The sequence below is a fragment of the Octopus bimaculoides genome, chromosome 3 (genome assembly GCF_046866305.1).
Source record: "Octopus bimaculoides isolate indiv1 chromosome 3, ASM4686630v1, whole genome shotgun sequence".
Taxonomy (NCBI): Eukaryota; Metazoa; Mollusca; class Cephalopoda; order Octopoda; family Octopodidae; genus Octopus; species Octopus bimaculoides.
This window is the reverse complement of record NC_142930.1, coordinates 142,880,477-142,900,604: the sequence shown is the minus strand read 5'-3', so window position 1 is coordinate 142,900,604 and position 20,128 is coordinate 142,880,477. Positions and strand designations below refer to the sequence as shown.

The 20,128-nt window shown below is 31.4% G+C and overlaps 1 protein-coding gene across 3 annotated transcripts in view; it reads right to left on the bottom strand.

Moving 5' to 3' along the window:
- The window catches only part of LOC106884218 (neuronal acetylcholine receptor subunit alpha-10), a 1,150,118-nt gene that overhangs the window by 944,515 nt on the left and 185,475 nt on the right, over positions 1-20,128 (bottom strand). The gene's annotated exons all lie outside the window — the stretch shown is intronic.

Below are 20,128 nucleotides of genomic sequence, written 5' to 3'. Positions count from 1 at the left end.
AAATTAACATGTATATAAGTATATAAATACGCACAAATATTTTCGAGTATTCACATTTATCTACAAAGATGTATATATATATATATATATATATATATATATATATATATATATATATATATATATATATATATATATGTGTGTGTGTGTGTGTGTGTGTGTGTGTGTGTGCGCGTGTGTGTGTGTGTGTGTGTGTGTGTGTGTGTGTGTGAGTGTGTATGTATGTGTGTATGTGAATATGTATGTATATAGCAAATGATAGAGGGGCGAAAATTGTATATATGAGAAATGTTATTGCTCAGCACGATTATTTCGAATAACTCGAAGGTAGAATACTATAGAACTGGTTGTGTTGCATACCTTGATGCTAAAGCGTCAGGATGGGTCGTAACAATCGTTATGAGAAATGAAATTTGTCGTATATTGCATTCAATCTGCCTGAAATTTGGAAGGTACATATCGTACTGCTTGGCATTCGCTCCAGCCGATCCGATAGCAACACTTCAGAGTATTTGGGTGTCAAACTAAGGACAGTACAATATGAGGGCATGCACCGAGAGTGATAAAAATCAAACACCCATTCAACGTCATGGTCTTTGGAGTGACGTTGTGCCTCCATTTATCTTCCCACGCAGCCTGAGATTTAACACAGAGACCTATATCATGTGCCTGGTGGAGGTAGTGCTGCCCTGAGTCAAGAGGGTGGCTGCTAGAAGAACCTATGACTGGCCACAGAAGCAGAAGAATCTGAAGTCGTCTGGAGTCTTTGGTTGAAGACGAATGACGATTTTATTGAATAAATTTAGTCTTTACAATTTCAAAACATGTTTATGTAACTTAGGCAAATATATCTCTTAAAATGAGATGTCAGTGTTATTTTCATTTTTGCGTAATTTAGACGACATTATATACTCCTACACCCCGTGTGTGTGTGTGTAAATATACACATATACATATGTATACGTATATATATATATATATATATATATATATATATATATATATATATATATATATATATATATATGTGTGTGTGTGTGTGTGTGTGTGTGTGTGTGTGTGTGTGTGTGTGTGTGTGTGTGCGTGTGTGTGTGTGTGTGCGTGTGTGTGTGTCTGTCTGTGTGTGCGGGTGTGGGTGTGTGTGTGTGTGTATTATATATATACATACACGTACACAAACACTGTCATTTACTCCAAACACACGCATATATATATATATATATATATATATATAAATATATATATATATATATATATATATATATATATATATATATATATATATATATTTATATATATATATATATATATATATATATATGCATACATATGCGTTCTTCCATGTAGGAGATTTTATATCATTATATATGGATAATTCAATTATTAAGATAATAAATAACGCTGTATATCTCACCTGAGTATGTTGGCTATACATTAGTTGATGTGCTAGTGACATGGACTCCCGCCAGATATTAACACGACATTATCATTAATTAAATTGTTTTCACTTTGTGATGTATGAGCAGGCTACGAAATTTATGAGCATAGTGATACCTAGCATCGTCCAATATAGTACAGCAAACATCTTTGACATCGCTAAAAAACAACTGCTGTCTACCAACATCCTTCAGCCATTAGTTTTACGAAAAGATAAAACTTCTATGAATATCAAATGCTATGTCTTTGTGCAGCTGAGGATTGCTCTGCATTTTAAATTGATGTAATGATTACATTGTTCAATTAAATGGAGTTGCATGAAACGATCGTACTGCATTACCTCTGCAGTACGATCCTTATGTAATCGTTTATTCCTTTTTCATCGACTTTTCTTATACATATATATGTGAGAATGTGGGTGTGTAGGGGTATGTGTGTGTCTGTTTGTGTGCGTGTGAGTATGTGTGTGTGTGTATGTGAATTTCTGTGAACAAACTAATATATTTTTCAGCACTATTGTTAATTTATCTTCCAGATTATTCCAGGTTATTTCAATGTCTGTTTCTTGATACCAAAATTGTATATATTTTGTATCATAATTTTCACCTTCTCATCTTCTAGGTCTATCTAAGGTATTGTGGTAATTAAGGAATAATGCATTTCCATATATACTATATTTTGCAATACATATTCCTTATGTGGTAATATATAGTCATCTTTCTGAGAGTCATTATGTCTTTAACATTGGTGTATGTCTTTTCAGGTTTATATTACATAATAAAACGATAAAGTGGCATTGTTTTAGTTTCTACAATACATCTCATCGTTTTATGAATCCCAACACATTGGACCAAATATCTATGGAGGAAAGTATCTTTCCTTTAAATTTATATCTTTATATATTATATTAATATATTAAATTTATATATTATATTTAGACAGCTAAACTCCTGACAATTCCAGTTACAGTCCATGTATTTATAGGCCTTTGATTTTTACCAGGCTATCAGGAAATGGCTATGTGACAATGTGTAAACAAGTGTTACACATCCAGTGTAAGGTATTCTGATTGACGGATCTCTTACATATGCAACTCAATCAGAATGTAATACACATTTTGTCATATACCTACAAATACGTGCTAACATAAGTACATACGTACACACACTCACACACATCACACACCCACACACACACACGCACACACACATATATATATATATTGGAAATCAAGTCAGAATTATTAGCTTCACTAAATAAAACGTTTTGTTCACAGCCATGTTCAAGCTTAGGTAAGACAACTTTGTCCATAACGGAACACTAACATTACTTATGATAATATGCGTTAGGGATCTGCCTACACAGTTGATAAGGTTTTGAAATTGAATCCTCCCCGCAAAAATAATGCACTAACAATCTAGAATCTTCTTTCATCGCACGATATAAGTATCATGCTTTGCGTCGATGCTAGTTGCTCAAAATATGAGCTAAATCATGGGATTGTTTGTAAAGTAAAAACAAACAACATATATTTATAGGAACAAGAATCATTATAGGAATCCCTTTTATTGGTTGTTGAATATGTATTTCAGAAATTTAAATAAAATTGAAATAATATCTCACGGTTGTCTTCGCTTTAAAGTTATCGAACTCACATACAGTGTTTTGAAACCGGAAACTGGATGATAAGAAGGGTCAATATATATAAAAACACAAAAACTGTCGTATTGACATTTCCATTCGGTAAAATCCGGTGAAATATAGTGAATATAATAGACAGTGTCTGTAAGTGTGTGGCTGAAATGTTTCTTCCAAAGTGTAAATGTTACAATACTGTTGTTATGTAGCAAGCTTGCAAGCATGCGAGGTCGTAGAATCTTCCCGAAAAGACGATAATTCTTATGCATATAATTCAATTATAATCACCGCGTTATGAATTGCAATCAATATAATTGCGCAATTATTTCGAATTGATACGGATTTAGCCTTTTCTCTCTAGTAATTAAAGAAGGTCTTTTATATATATGCTATTTTCAACCTCTGCTTAAAGAAACCTTAAGAAATGTATTTCCTTTATCCTACAATCACACGAAAACTGGGTCGATATTTTTGGCAGCTAATAATAAGAAAATTCAAATTATTTCTGTCCAAGTTTAATTATTACCTGTCTCCAATTTCGACAATAAGTCTTTTTAAAAGAAAGCGCTAAAATATAATAAGCAATGTGATGAACTTGCCCTTATTTATTATTCAAAAATATGTAATTACTCTAAGTCAATCATATGAAAGAGAATCACATAAATGTACAATAATTCAAATACAATCTTAGGATGATAGAATGTCAATGGCCTACTATGCTATATTCATTTTTATTTTTCCGAAACAATACTAGGATCGTATTCTATTTTCCTTCAAAATGAGACACTTTAAATTATATATTACTTTACTATACAAAGTCTGAATGTACTGAAACTGAAAGAGTAGAAATATTAACAAGTTCTGAGCAGTTTCTTGATTTAACGTTAAACGATCGTTTTCAGAAATATATCAATGCCAGGATATACAAGAAACATCACGAGTGTTAAAGTCATAAGGACTCTCAGTAAGATGAATATATATTGCCACATGAGTAATATATATTGCTACACATTATTCCTTAATATCCGCAGAAATGCCATGATATACAGGAATATCATTTCCCCTTTTTTCGTCCCCAATTAAAACTAAATTGCAGCTAAAATTAACATTCCCTTTAAAATTGATTCTTTTTATGAACTTCTCTCGAACAAATTTACCAGAACTAAACTTGGTGGTTTAACGCACGACTCGATAATAGGTATCAAGTCTTATTATCATCGTTAAAAGATAGTTTTATGTTCTCAGCTGGATAGTAAATGAACAAGCAATACTAATTAGAAAAAATAACTGCATCAGTTCCGCGGATATCTTTCAACCTGATTCTTATTCCGTGACTTCTTAGCTCAGCATGTTACAATTTAGTATTTACAGCTGTATATATTCAAAGATATAACGGTTCAAATGTATGCATACAAACAAATATATATATATATATATATATATATATATATATATATATATATATATATATATATATATATATATATATATACACATACATACACTAATACATAGGTCTTCATGTAGGTATGTCTGTACATGTTCAATAGTCTGAGAATAATAAATTTAGAATTTTTTCACTCCACGCATTGAATGAGTGAACTGAAAAGAGAAAGGAAAATCACAGAAGTAGGTACTTTGGGACTGGTGAAGAAATACAAAACAAATAAGCTATTACTTATACCCAAGGAACAGAAAATTGTTCTCGGTGCTACAGTGAAAGTACACAGTAAAGAGGCTAAAACAAAAATAATTACAATACTTGAAAAAATTAAGATACGTTGTAAAACTAAGGGAATCACTTTTATTTTCAAACCTAGCTAACATATTAATGCGTTGCATATTAGAATATTGCAATCATTTGCATCAGTGGCCTACAACCAATCATATTATAGCATATAAAATTTTCAAAACAGCCAGACATAATCAGATTAACGATATCTATTTGAACTCAATTCAATTTCAACATCACAAGAAGGTGAAAACAATTTCGGCTATTTTTAAAATAAGACACTCAGACTAAAATATCGAAAAGTATTGATTTTGAAAGAAAATCTCTGCTGGAATATCACTACTAGATCAGAAAGATTGTTATGTGCCAATAAAAGAAGCAGACCTGGCGTAATATTTCACATGGGATGCGCACGCCCAAGGACGGATATAGAGATATATCTCCACTCACGCATACACAAACACACCCGAATACACGCACCTTTATAAGGTAATACAGGTATAATTCTCTTTCGAGGATGACGTGTTATCAATCTGTAACATGCTTTATTTAATGGTTTGTATCTACCCATAGTGCTCCGACCAGACGCAATACAACCAAGGCACAACGGGTAAATTGACAGTGACTATTAGAGAGTGAAAGCTCAGCAACTGCACAGTCTTGTTATTTTACTGTTGTTGTTTTTCTAAAAGTGATAATATCGTGTAATTTATGCAAAAAGAGAAATGAAAGTGGACAGCAAGATTTGTTGAAATTTCGTGGATGGTGCAATATATCAGAATACTTTCATCAATACGGTACAAAATTGTATCAGTATAAATACTCGTTTTTGTAGTCTAAATCATTGAAATTACTATTACATATGATTCCTTTAAGTGAAACAAGACTAACCAGCTCTCATCAGAAACAAAATTTTAAAGAGACATAATATATTTCATATCCAAGTGCGTCATGTTCCTTTCCAAATACAGGCGTATTATACACTGTCTGCTGCGGGACATTTTTACAGTTTCTGTCATTCTGGGTGTACTATAAGCTATTTTAGGGCGCACTTGGTATAATGCCTAGCAGTGGATTTGAACTTCTATAATTTTATGTTGCGATAAATACTTCTTAAAGATTCTATATCGGCTGTGTCAAAGGTATGAGAAGTAACACTAGAAATCACGGGTACGTTTACAACTGGAGATTTGTGACAAATTGTAAATGTTGACTCACCAGCTATCAGTATATTTTTTAAAAACTTAGTATATTTTTAGTAAAGTATACCTATGTGCATACAAATAAAATTACGCCAAAAGCAATTGATAAAAATTAATACTCATTGATATTAAATATAAAGATCAAGTTTACATAAATATATTCTATAGGTAGAAGAATTTATAAAATTAAATTACCTGAATTATATAAGTAACTTTAATTTATTAAAACAAATCCCTTGTTGAGGTTCCGATTCAGTAGTTTCGAAATGGATTCAGAATTTATTAATTTACACTCGGCAATATATTTAGGAATCTATTCAACTTGTACAAATCTTTCAGCTTATTTTGCATTCCAAAGGGAATGATAATTGAATTTGATTAGGTAAAATAATTATATTTTCAGGTGCAAAATATATTTTATTATCAACAATTTTTCTAATATATTTTCCACACAGAAACAGTTTTTGCATAATGAGATTTATTTTACACTGTTATAGATAGATACATCGGTAACATTCACAAGTATGTACAAAGTGCTAAATGAAAGAGGAAGAACTGCTGTAGCTATTAATGTGAGAGGTAACAGTGAATCAACGAAGATTTCAATTGAAACACAGATGAGTGTCTAAAGTGGTCACATTATATTACTGTATATTTATCTATTGTCATTGAAAACAATTCAGTGTCATATACGTCTGAAGAACAAGCACTATGTAAATAATTTATAATGTTTGAAAAATTATGAAATAGAAAACAAAATAGTACGCTGCCATATACCTGAAGATAAGGCTTAAGTTATTTCATAATTAACTGAAGAAAAGAAAAATACTTTGCGTATGTTAGAATACATAACCCTGTCAAACTAAGAAAAGCACATTAGTTTTTGTGAAATAGTATATAAAACGTGCTGCGAGAGGATGATGAGTTCTTCTACAGGCTATGTCCTGCACTTTTACTTCCTTCTCAGTACTGCTTCATTCTGTATCACATGATATGGCTCCACTGTCAAAGGATGAGATGAATACATTCTCATTCCCTTACATTCGTTTGCGTATTTCAATATTTCTCTCCATTTAAATTTTGCTGAACACCAGGTAGATTGTGGTGTTCAAAGATTTCTTCAAAGTTTCTGCTTATATATTTTGCCGTTGAAATGATTGTACATATATATTATTACTTATGCATCATCATTTAATATTGGTAATTCTACTTGTGATCACTACCTCGAAGGATTATATTTATAATTACATCTAAATTAATTTTATGGAATTTTAATGGGCACTTAGCTTTAAGATGTTGCCATAAATTAAGAAAGACATTCAAACATTTCAATTATTGATTATAATAAATCTTCAATTAATTATTATATAATAAAGTAACTGCCTATTTAAGCGTTTGATATAGTGTGCAAGTAATTAATTATATCGATGTATAGAATCTAATCTTCGATTAAGGATAACATAGAATTATTATCAATAATTTTTATTCTTTAATTATCCACCGAGATCACTAAGAATAGTATATATTATTAATTATAAGTTTTCGATTATATAATAAGTTTAATTCCTATAAAAGAGATTAATATGATAAATAAATAGGTACTTGGTTGTCTTTTCAGTAATCTCGATTTTTCAATTATTCAGTTCTGTCATTGCTGGTTGTATATGATGTTGAATATAATAATATTCCATATTACACAATAATGTTACAAGGGTTTATCATATTAAATAAATAGATATTTAATTATTCCGACATGTAGTAGTTATTAAACATTACTTAGAATTATTATTTATAGTTTTATTCTGCAGGTGTTCAGTGATGTCATCAATATTTTTGAATAAATTTACTAATTTTTACGTCATGCTTTATGAATTCCTGGGGATTGTTTTTCTATGTAGATCTGAAATTATCAAAAAATATGGAATTAGTATGGTATTTTTTATATTTTGTTTTTACAAAGTAAATTATTTGTTCAATGACGTTGCTCTTGGTTAATGAATATCTAAATTAATGAATATCTAAAAATAAATTTGTCTTGGTGCTTCGTTTAGTTATGTTGTTTAACACCTAATTTTTTTCACATATTCAGTTAGATTTCACCAACTTGGATTACCTTGATAATAATGTGTTGACATAATTATTCGTACATATTATTATCAATTTTAATAATGTTATGTGTATATGTTTATATCTATATATGTATAAATGAATGTATTTTCGGTCATTGCCAGTACTTCTTGATACATTAAACATTTCGGTTGTTTTCGTTACGCTTCCGCCTTCTATACGAGCACTAAGAATTTGACATCTATGAAAGTTCGATAGATCTGTTATTTTAATGAAATTTAATTACCTTTTTCTGATGATATCTGAAGAGAAACAGCAATTTTAGCAAAGCATATTAAGCAACACTAATAATAAATAATAAAAACATAAAAATAAACAAGATTTTGGCTGTTTTAAAGCTATTTCAAAATTATGATGGTATGATGCTTGGTATTTTTATTATTTTATCCAACACCTATATATATATATATATATATATATATATATATATATATAGAGAGAGAGAGAGATAGAGAGAGAGATAGATAGATAGATACATAGATACATAGATACATAGATAGATATATAGATAGATACAAACATAATACATAGATATAGATATATGTATATATACATTGTGTAGGTGGGTTTATGAAAGTTTATGTATATGTATACATACAAATGCACACGTAACATATAACTGTCGTAATTATGGAGGCAACGTTAGTAAGTTTATAACAAACTGAACTCATTTTGAGGCGGCAACATAAATCTTTTCTTCATTTCTATCTTTCCAAATATGTGATATATATTTCAGTAAGGTAGTACAATGTTTATTTGACATAATAATTATATGCGGAAATTTCGCACTCTGTAAACTAATACCAAATCATCATTTTGTACCAATGGCTATTTAATACCTAAAGTAAAACGATATCAGAAATGAAGTTAGAATAACATGCTTTATTGAGAAGTTATCGATATTTCGATCAGTATTAAAATTAATTAATGATATTATTTTACCTATGCATGTGACAAATTTAGAAATTTAAAATATTTCCATATCATCAAAGATTAATGAACTGAAAATACTAAATCGATTGCAAAACAATGGAGACATAATGTAATCAGTTAAGTCAGCATTTCCAGTGGTGTAATTAAAGAGAAATCATATAATGAAATCTATTTAAATTGCGTAATTAATTTATAATTATGCGAAGTAATTACAGTAACTAAACATTGCTCTTAACACAAGTCGAGGACAGTACGAGAGCATAAACGTTGCTACGAAGAAATTTGCACACACACATACACATACAAGAACACACACACATACACACACACAAACGTATATTTCTATATATATATATATATATATATATATATATATATATATATATATATATATATATATATATATATATATATATATATATATATATATATATATACTTTATTTAAAAGCAATAAACGATACAAAGAGAACAAAGACTGGTCATTCAGAGTTTTCTTTCCTCAGTCGAGTTCCAGATTATCTTTGCAATTTCGGCTGGTTATACTCGAGATTGCTCCAATCTGGCCAGCACCAAGGAAAAAACAATCTAAGAGCATTAGATACTTTGGACGAAAGCCGCGAATGTATACGAAAACTGCTTCATAAGTTTTGTAGTAAAAGATTTATTAAAGATAAAACTTGGTTTTGTACCTATCGTGTCTTTCTCAGTCACAGCATATGAATGAGAAATGTAGGTTTGATAGATGAATAAAGAAGGAAGGAGTGATGGCAGTCTTCGTAGTGGAATGATGGAAACTGTACGGAGAAAAAGTTAAATCAAACAGCGTTTCAACTCTGTGTGATTTTATGTTTGCTTATATAAAAGGAAGGTGTGTTTGTGTGGGTGTGTGTGTTTGTGTGGGTGTGTGTGCATGGAAGGTGGGATGGTGAACATTCAATGCTGAAAAGAAAAATCAAGCAGCGTTTAAACTCTGTGTATTTGGTATTTACTTGCCAACTCACGTATTTAGTCACGCCCAGCTATATGTAGCTTTAAGTCGGTTAAGAAGGAAAAACAACTTGAAAATCCTTTTTGAAGGAAACAAGCAGTCAAAGGATGTTAGTTGCGGATAGATTTTTCACAAAAAAAGTTAGTAATACAAGAATTATTAAAACAAAATCTCGGTTTTCTACTTTATTTATCTATAAAATACTGCAATTAGCCATCATTGTTGACGGCACAAGAGCCAGCTAGTATATATATATATATATATATATATATATATATATATATATATATATATATATATATATATATATATATATATATATATATATATATATGGGATGGGTATATACACATACCGTGCGTAGCCGGTCGGTAAGATCGCCCGTAATGGTTGTCGCATTCTGCAATTCGATTTATATACATATAGATACAGAAATATATATATATATATATATATATATATATATATATATATATATATATATATATATATACATATACGCAAATGCATATATACAAATCACGAAAACGATAAATCATCAGACAAATAGATAGATAGATAGATAGATAGATAGATAGATAGATAGATAGATAGATAGATAGATAGATAGATAGATAGATACTTGGATGGAGAGAGGGAGAAAGTGAGAAAAGGAAAGAGGGAAAGACAAAGAGATAAGGAGAGAGAGAGAGAGAGAGAGAGAGAGAGAGAACAAGAGAAAGAGAGAGGGAGAAAGAGAAAGAGTGAGAGAGTTTGATAAATACATAATTGAAACTAAAAGACATTGAAATTTTACTTCAACATAATTTAGTTTCAAAACTGATATTGTGTGTTCCTGAATACATAACGGGAAAATCTATTTACTTTACGTTTATATTTGCGCAACGCACTGCGTGATACAATGCGCATAGGTTATTTGTGATTCTGCCAAATTTTGTTTAGCACAGTTATTCAGATATTACTGGGAACTTCATCTTGATTGAAATAATTGTCATTTATATGTGCCAAAATATAAAATGTTACGATAAAATATGTGTAGATACACATATGCATATATAGGCAGACACACATAGATACAGGAAAATTACGCAGAGTGTAAGCTGCTCACTAAATAGATCACTATATACATATGCAGGTAATAATTAATGTGACATTTAAAGAGACGAATTTAACAATTTATCAAAGGCATGGTGCTACTATCAGTATGTTACTACTTTTCGTTATAGAAGATTATTAAGAATTAATCTTCTGGGTGATGTCCAGTATATTCAGAAACATAATTTTTATTCGTTTCATCTCAACTCCTAAATGAAATGCTACCAAGCGTTGTAGCGTGACTACTACTGGTAGAATCGACAGATCGAAAACCGCAAATAGTGTTATTTTAAATTTATTTCCTTACTTCTCTCTTGCTGTCAGTCTTGTTATTGTAATATCCTTTCAATCGCCATTTATCAACCCCCATATAATATATATATATATATATATATATATATATATATATATATATATATATATATATATATATATATATATATGCATGTACTTATGTATCTATCTATCGATCTATCTGTTAATCTCTCTATCTATCTATCTATATATATATCTATCTATCTATCTATCTACATATCTGCCTATCTATCTGTCTATCTATTCATCTATTTGCCTATCTGTCTTTGTAATTTTCTATAATTTGTGTTATTATAATTATGCCTCCGTTTACTTCTAGATAACGCGTGTGCTCCGCTAACGAGGGATTCCAACGTTTTGCTAACGTTAAAACCGTGATTACTCCAGATAATAATCGACTGATGAAATTGCTTATCTATTACTATTTTTGTCAATTCCATTCACTTTCGATCAAGTCGGGTCAGATGTTAGGAAATGAGCTGTTGTAGCGTGCCGCTGCATCCAACTTCTGTCGGTATTTCCTAGTCTTGGGGAATGACACCTTTAGGCACCACTCAGGCAGCAACCCTCTCAACCACCCTGCCCTTCAAGATTTTCTATGTATAACTTGCCTTATAACTAGTCGAAGGACATCCCCGGAGGAGAGGACTTTATTAGACTATTTCGGTCGTCGTCACTGGTGAGCATTTTAAGAGGTCGGAGGGCAAATCCTAACTCAACTTTGTTCTTTATATATTCGCTTCACCGTAAGTTAAAAACATTAGAGTCTCTCATGTATTATGCTTTCGCAACTATTATTAGTTTTCGTCTCTGATCCTTTCGTTCGGGTCCACCACACACATTCTTTCACCATGGTCACCAGTATGATGAACACTGCCAGATAGATAGATACTTGGATGGAGAGAGGGAGAAAGGGAGAAAGGGGCAGAGGGAAAGACAAAGAGATAAAGAGAGAGAGAGAACGAGAGAAAGACTATTATTAGTTGTAATAGCATAATACAGAGAGACTCTATTTCACTAAATGATCTCTTGTGATATATTCATCGTATTATATTTCGTGTTCCTCCATTACATGTAAAAATGTATTATACTTTTTGTTTGTAAACCCTGTGTGACATCAAAATCAAATGATCATATTCATGTCTGATAGAATATTTGTCCTCGCGATTCTTATTTGACGTCAACATCTATACAATTTGAAGCCGTTGCATATATTTAAAAGAATTCACAATATGGACCTTTGATGTAATTTGTATGAGCTTCTCATAATATTATAAACTAATAAATAATATTATTTCTGCTTCAAATTTCAAAGCTGCAGGAGAAAAACCACAGTGCCGTGATAATGTACAATAACAGTAAGCTGTTCAGAATGTATCCATAAGCATGTATCATACCGGACAATTCTGGAGACGTACTCGCTTAATGTGTTACTGATGTTAACTAAGATGATCAATAAGTTCATAGTTCCTATTGATAAAATGCGTCAATGTTATTGTGTATTTTAGTATTAAAAAGGCAACGTTGTTATTGTCTCATTATATTAGAGAATATCTGGATCAATTAAAAGTGAATTTCAAAAGTGAAGATAGTACAACTTTTGACATTTTTCTCTGTATTTCATCGGGATTTCACGGTTGAAACCACTTTCTTAAGACCCACGGAGAACTAAGAGATTGCATAAAGTTATTTTAGTTATCCAGATATATGGGAGTTTGCAAGACCAGAATGGAGTCCTTATAGTAGACACTCTACTCATTGTAGTTCTTGGATAATCTCCTTGATTCGTAGGTCGCATTTCCTACATTCCATGGTTCTGATATATACCTAGGTGTTGAGGAGTTCGGTAGATATTTGTGCATCTGTTCGTTGATGAAGTTTTCTGAAGTTTTCTGAAGTTTTCTGAAGCTTTTTGTTGGATGCGACGCATTTGCTGCCGACTACGTAGGCAATCGGGCATATTTCACAGTTTTTGATGCTGCAAGAAATTGGACTTAGTGCCAACCACAATGCAGTATGTGCTATAATTTCTGGTCTGGAATTTACTCAGAATGGACCAAAGTATGCGAACTGTATGTTTATTCTCTCCATGCTTCAGGCTTGAGCGGGTGGAAATTCGTTTATTATGTTTATTAAGTTTATTAACTTTAGATTGATTTAAATAGTGTCGTTTGATGAAAGATGGTGGACAGCAGCTTAATAGGATCCCGTGGAATTCTTTGATGTTGGCAGCTTTGTCAGCTGCATTGCAACACGTGTAGCTTATACACGAGATTTTATTTCCTACGTTGTTGTGTTTTGTTCTCGTGAGCAGGGCAGATTCATAGTACACTAACTGGTACTTACTAGCTTTTTCCTTGACGCAAATAAATCCCTTAATCCTGTGTTGGAAATCGAGAAGAGAGAGGGCTGCAGTTCTGGTATAGTGTTTGAATTCGTAATTATTGTGTTCGTCGATGTTGTTTATTTGTTCCTATACGGTAACTGTTTCTTCACGGGTGTTATTAGATATAAGCGTGTTGTCCGTGCACTCCAGTTACTTAACGAATATGAGGGTCAGCAGAAATGATAGAATTGATATCATCGGTAGACCTGAAAGCTGTATGCATATAGCACTGTCGTATTGCAAATATGTGCTTCATATTGCGAAAACTTCTCGTCAATAATGGTCGAACCATTGAGAGTGTAAAGCTGAATGAGTGGAGTTTATTGGCAGAAAGAGAAAAGTACAAATAACTGTAGTTGCCGTCTGTTGGTTCTGTAATATCTCCAGATATTTCTGATATTTCCGAGATCAAATCCCGATTACATGAAGATTTGTGCTTATTCCTGCCTAGCTATTACTTCTATTCAATAGATCGCTTAGATTGTTTGCCAATAATTTCTGAGAGTGTGATTACGCTTGAAATATCGAATGTTAACACTGTTCAGTCTCAGAAGACTTGTATAATGAGAATAGTGATAATTTCTTGGCATAATGTATTTTAAACATTTCTTGGGCTTGCCAAAAGTATCCCAATGGTTATACGACAATGTTAGAGTAAAAGGTGTCGTATGAATGAGATATTGTACGTGAGAAGTGCCTGTCTTCTCAGCCAAACAGTTATCAAAACGAAATATAGAAAAAGTTATTTCAACTAATTTCACCGAATCAGAAATTTTTCTCTCGTTTGTGATCTCTGCCAACAACAAGTATGACTCATTGCTTTCTATGGGGATTGGACTTCTGTATGAAATGGTATTATATATATATATAAATATATGTGTGCGATTGCGTGTGTGATTGTGTGCGTGTTTGCATGCATGTTTGTGTGTGATTTTGTGTGGCATAGACACAGGTACAATTGTTTTATGAAGCTGAGAGTCAGTCATCACCACCATTTTAGTAAGTCATTGATAATGTGAGAACTGGTGGAAATGAAGAATGCCTCAAATAATCAACTAGTTAGCATATTTTTGATGGAGGCTGATGTAACTTTAAATGTAGGTAATTTAAAATTTTACGCGCCGATTTTCAAGCGAAGGAACGCATAGCCATATTATGTGTTTGTCTGACTCAGTACTTGCTACACCAGATAGGACATGCACATATATGTAAATACACACACATTTGTGTATGTATGTTAGTGTATTGTATATATATATATAGTATTAATAAAATAGATGGGAGGAGAAAATAATTTATTAGGTATGAAATATGTTTCGACCCGTTCTGGGTCTCTTCGGATACATCAATAAAAAGCTTTGCGAGAGATTTTCAGATTCGGTTTTGCATACCCCCATATCTCTATCAATTTCGAGAATAAATAAAAAAAAAAAAGGAAAACAGAAAAAATTGAAACGGAAAAGTTATACATTTTAAGTAGAAGTTGAAAGGAACCTAGACGATTTTTGTTTTGTGTTCGTGCTTAGACGCATATGTACATAAACAGATACATATATATATATATATATGCATACGTATACATACGCCCTCACACACGCACATCCAAGTATATGGGTATATACATACACATGTTTCGGCCCGTTCTGGGTCTCTTCGTGTACATCACGAAAAATATTTACGAGAGATTTTCTGATTATATTACGTTATCATCGGGTTTCTGGGTCGATAAATGAAGTACCAGTCGCGTACTCTTTTGGGGGGGAACCAGTTGCTATTGTTCATACGTAATCGACTATACCCCTCCCCCAACATTTCGGGCCTTGTGCCTAGAGTAGAAAAGATTATGCATACTTTGACAGATAGTTTCATAGACGTAGCTATACTAATTACATTTATGTAATCCACATTTTTTCGGGCTGCATCTTACTCCACAGTCCAGCAGCTTACTTAGTACCATGCTAAACTGAAAATTTTAGAACTTTTTCCGCATGTAAATATATGGAGAAATAAATTCCTTAATAAATTCCTTAATAAATTCATATCACTAATCCTCCTTTGTACACCGTCACCCACTAATAAAAACATGGAAGAAATTCCCCTATTTAACTGCTTACTTTGTATACATGACTACAAAAATCTCTCAAACATAACAATAGACGAATCCGATGGATCTAATGTTGCGCATGGGCAAAAACATCTAAACAACATTTGACATAATTATATAATTTAGATGTGAAAAAGAACACCGAACTGATATTTTGAGCAAAGAATTTTGTCAGTGATGCAGTGGTAAGTACTTCTTTCTGATGATCAAAATCATGTGATTGCCGTTTGTCTAATTTTTAGAGGAGGTCTTTAGAGCTCTCTACTGCTTTCTTTTTTTTTTTTTTGCACCAACTGCTATCTTCCATACGTAAAATTGCTATATTCTTGAGGTTGGCATGATGTAGTTATTTAGAACTAAAACGTTTACTGTGCATTAACATCATTATTAGGTACATAATTGTGCATTTGAAAGAAAGTGTATACTCGCGTTTGCACTGCAGTGTTTCGCTGAATTACATTCTTCAAATCAAAGAAATTATAAGATTTATTGATAACGTAAAGTTTATCTCCACAAGGATATAATATTTCTAGAAATATCGGAAGCAATAATAATAATAATAATAATAATAATAATAATAATAATAATACCGCTGGAAGGATAAAAAATAAATTGATGCATATTTCATTTAGAAATCTTCTCCCACATATATTCTTTTTCTTTTATTTCATTGAAACCACATTTGCTGATGCGTCACTGTATTGTAATTTGTTAGCCACAACAGAATTACTGGATGTGAAAATTTAATCTTAGGACATACACAAACATAGTCATGTATATGTGTGCATATGTATACACACACACACACACACATATATATATATATATATATATATATATATATATATATATATATATATATATATATATATATGTATATGACTGTGTGTAGGCTCATTAGTCAACATACACTTACTACATTATTTTATTCGTGAATGTGTAGCTACAACCTTTGTATCTTTCTCCTGGGTTTCCCGAGCATTAAAACCAGCCGCTAACGTCAAGTTCAACGTGAGAGCTAAAAAATTGTGAATTTTTAGGAAATCATTGCATACGGTCTCTCAAATCACATTATATTGTAATGTATGCTGACATCTTGAATACTATCTGACTAAAGCAAAACAAGTGAAATAAAGCAAACTAAAAAAAAAAAAGAATTTGCTTTACCTCTTATCATGTTTCCTGAGAACAAGTCCGTATATTGCAGAGACCATTATAAATAGTATCACCTTAGTAAACACATAGCATCAAATGAATCTGCTGAAGGTATGCATTCCTATACACACATGTATACATATATATGTGTATGTGTATACTTATGCACAGACACACACACACACACACACACACACACATATACATATATATATATATATATATATATATATATATATATATATATATATATATATATATATATATATATCTGTCTATGTGTGTGTGCATCAGAAGGTGAAATTAAAAGAAAACAGAAGTTTTAATTCATTTAGATATATTCGGTTTAAATGTCGGCACAGGGCCAGTATGGATGAAAGGAAATACTGAGATCAGTAAAAAATTGAACTCAGAATGTAAAGGTGGACGAAAAGCCGCTAAGAATTTTGTTTGTCGTGCTAATGATTCTACAAGCTCGTTCCCATTGTATATTTAGGTATATTAATTATATTTACGTTAACTTCCAACCATTTTACGATCTGTGAGGTATTCTAGGAGAATGCGAATGTTAGGTGATGTGGGGTTGGCGATAAAGGATGACTCATAAACAGATACATTAAACGGGAAGTAAAGGGGAAAGTTTCAGTAGATGACATAATTATGAGGGTATCAGATTATAACGAAATACATTTTTCGTAAAGTACATTGGGTACTAGCAGGTGATAACTCATTTAGAGTTTAGTAAGGCTATCTACATAAAGATGTAAAAAAAGTAGGTATGTAGAAGTATTTAATATTTCTATATAAGACACATATAGACATGTCCACATAAATATGCAACTAATAACATGAATTTGCAGGCACACATCTACTTGTACACAATGGCCAAGTTACGGCATTTTAGTGCCCTACTTTTCATCTACTTTTGACAAGTTGTTGATTTACAAGAACTCTCTTCTTCCATTTGCCTGCAAACACTACGCAACCTATTTTAGATATGATAATATATCGTCGTGTTTCTCAGGTTAAATGTAAACATGTACATATAGCAAAACTTTTGTACAGGCTTTACGCTTTGCTTTCTTGGGATTAAAGTCATCTCTACATTTCCTATTTCTATTCTTCTTATAATTATTTATGAAAATGCTCTTTGAGCTAAACCATTTTTGATTATTCCAATCTTTGGTTGTATTTTGTTGTACACGTTACAATCGTGTAAATAATTTTTGCTACTCGCTTTTATATGTCTAGGACGACAGGGTGTACAATGAAGCTATTCTTTTTAAAAATGTGTAGTGTTGTAGTATATAAAGATTTGTGATCTTCTATATTTTTTTCAGAAATAAGAGATCTTAAAATTGTAGTATTTTCTGGCATAATTTCCCTGTGAACTGAATATTGCTGTTTATATTATTCTTCAGATAGTTAAATTACATAAATATATTTTTAACATTAAACCATGCAATTAAATAGTCACTTAATCATATTTTGCAGTTTCATTTAATTAATATAAAATGCATTCTGATTTATTTGATACGATCTTTTTTTAAGAATTTCACAAAGTAATCCTTTATTAAGCATGTGTTGGCATCTTTACTTTCCATCATTGTACATTATATTTGACGGTAGATCAATCGTTCTGTAATAAAAAAAAATTACAAACGTCAATGACAATGTTTTCCGGCGCACTGTGGTGACTCAAATCTCTACGTATCAAGCTGATATGCAATTCTGAACTCTTGGAAAATATTAGCACATAAATTAACAAGAATCAGACTTTGACTTACTGTGTTTGGTAAATCATAAAGTATATCAATTCGAAAAATTGTCGAATGGAACGCCATATATGCTTTCAATAAGCATTAATAATGTATAACATTGTCTGCTTCACATGCTTCATATTCTAGCATTGGTCTTAATTTAAAATCATCTGAATATTGTTTCTCGATATACATGGATTTTGAGATTTTACAACCAGCAACGAAATATTTTGGGTGTACCTGTGTTAAACCATAGAAATTTCTTGATTTGCGAATGACGCTTCTTATGTAATCGAATTCTTAGATGTCAAACTTCTCGGTTATTTTTCCCATTCTTGTTTAGAAAATTTTCAGTTTATATTCTTATTGACATTAAATTGATTAGAATGTGTCATTTGCGTTTTCTCTTTTTTTTTCTCAAACAGAATCCATGAAATATTTTGCTATTCACCTTAACCTGTAACCTACTCTTTCAAAAATATGTCTCGCTTGACAAAGTTTACGGTAGAATTCTGTGATGCCATTTTTTCATTTGTGAACAATTGGATATTAAGTAGTAAATTTCAACCAGTTAATCAACACGTTTACCTGTATATCGTTTAACGTATTCTTTGATGAATTAATGACATTTGAAGTCTTCAGTTTGGTAGCCAATCGATGTCTTGCAAACAAGTCTACAATTTCAATTTTTTCACTCATTTACAGTTTCAGTTATTCTTTTATGCTGACTTGATTTATTAAATGTAGCCTTCTATGGAAAAGATCTTAAAACAAAAACAAATTTTATTTGCAACGCCCGAAATTCGATTATGTAATAAGATTCTACAGATGATCGGAAAACTATATTGGACAGACTCTATTATCATATACGGCATATTGACGATGCTTAACAGATAATTAGTGAAAAAGATTTGGGAAAAGAGGACGGGTGAGTGCATATACACACATTCACATATATTTATATAAAGCTGTGTCCGATATCAGAGATATTCGATATGGATTACGTACCGTAATGAAATAACAATTTAACATTTCTCAGTTTTGTAGAATGTTGCATTTCTGATTTCTTTGATAATCATCATCCATAATCCTGTCGTGTATTCTCTCGATACTAATACAACTCTTTTACCCCGCATATCCCGATTGAGCGATTCATCATGAACGTCACGTTCAATCTTTAGTCACAGATGGTGCTTCGCTTGCTGAAATACCTCATATTCACCTTCCCATGAACGTTTGTTATATCTTTATATG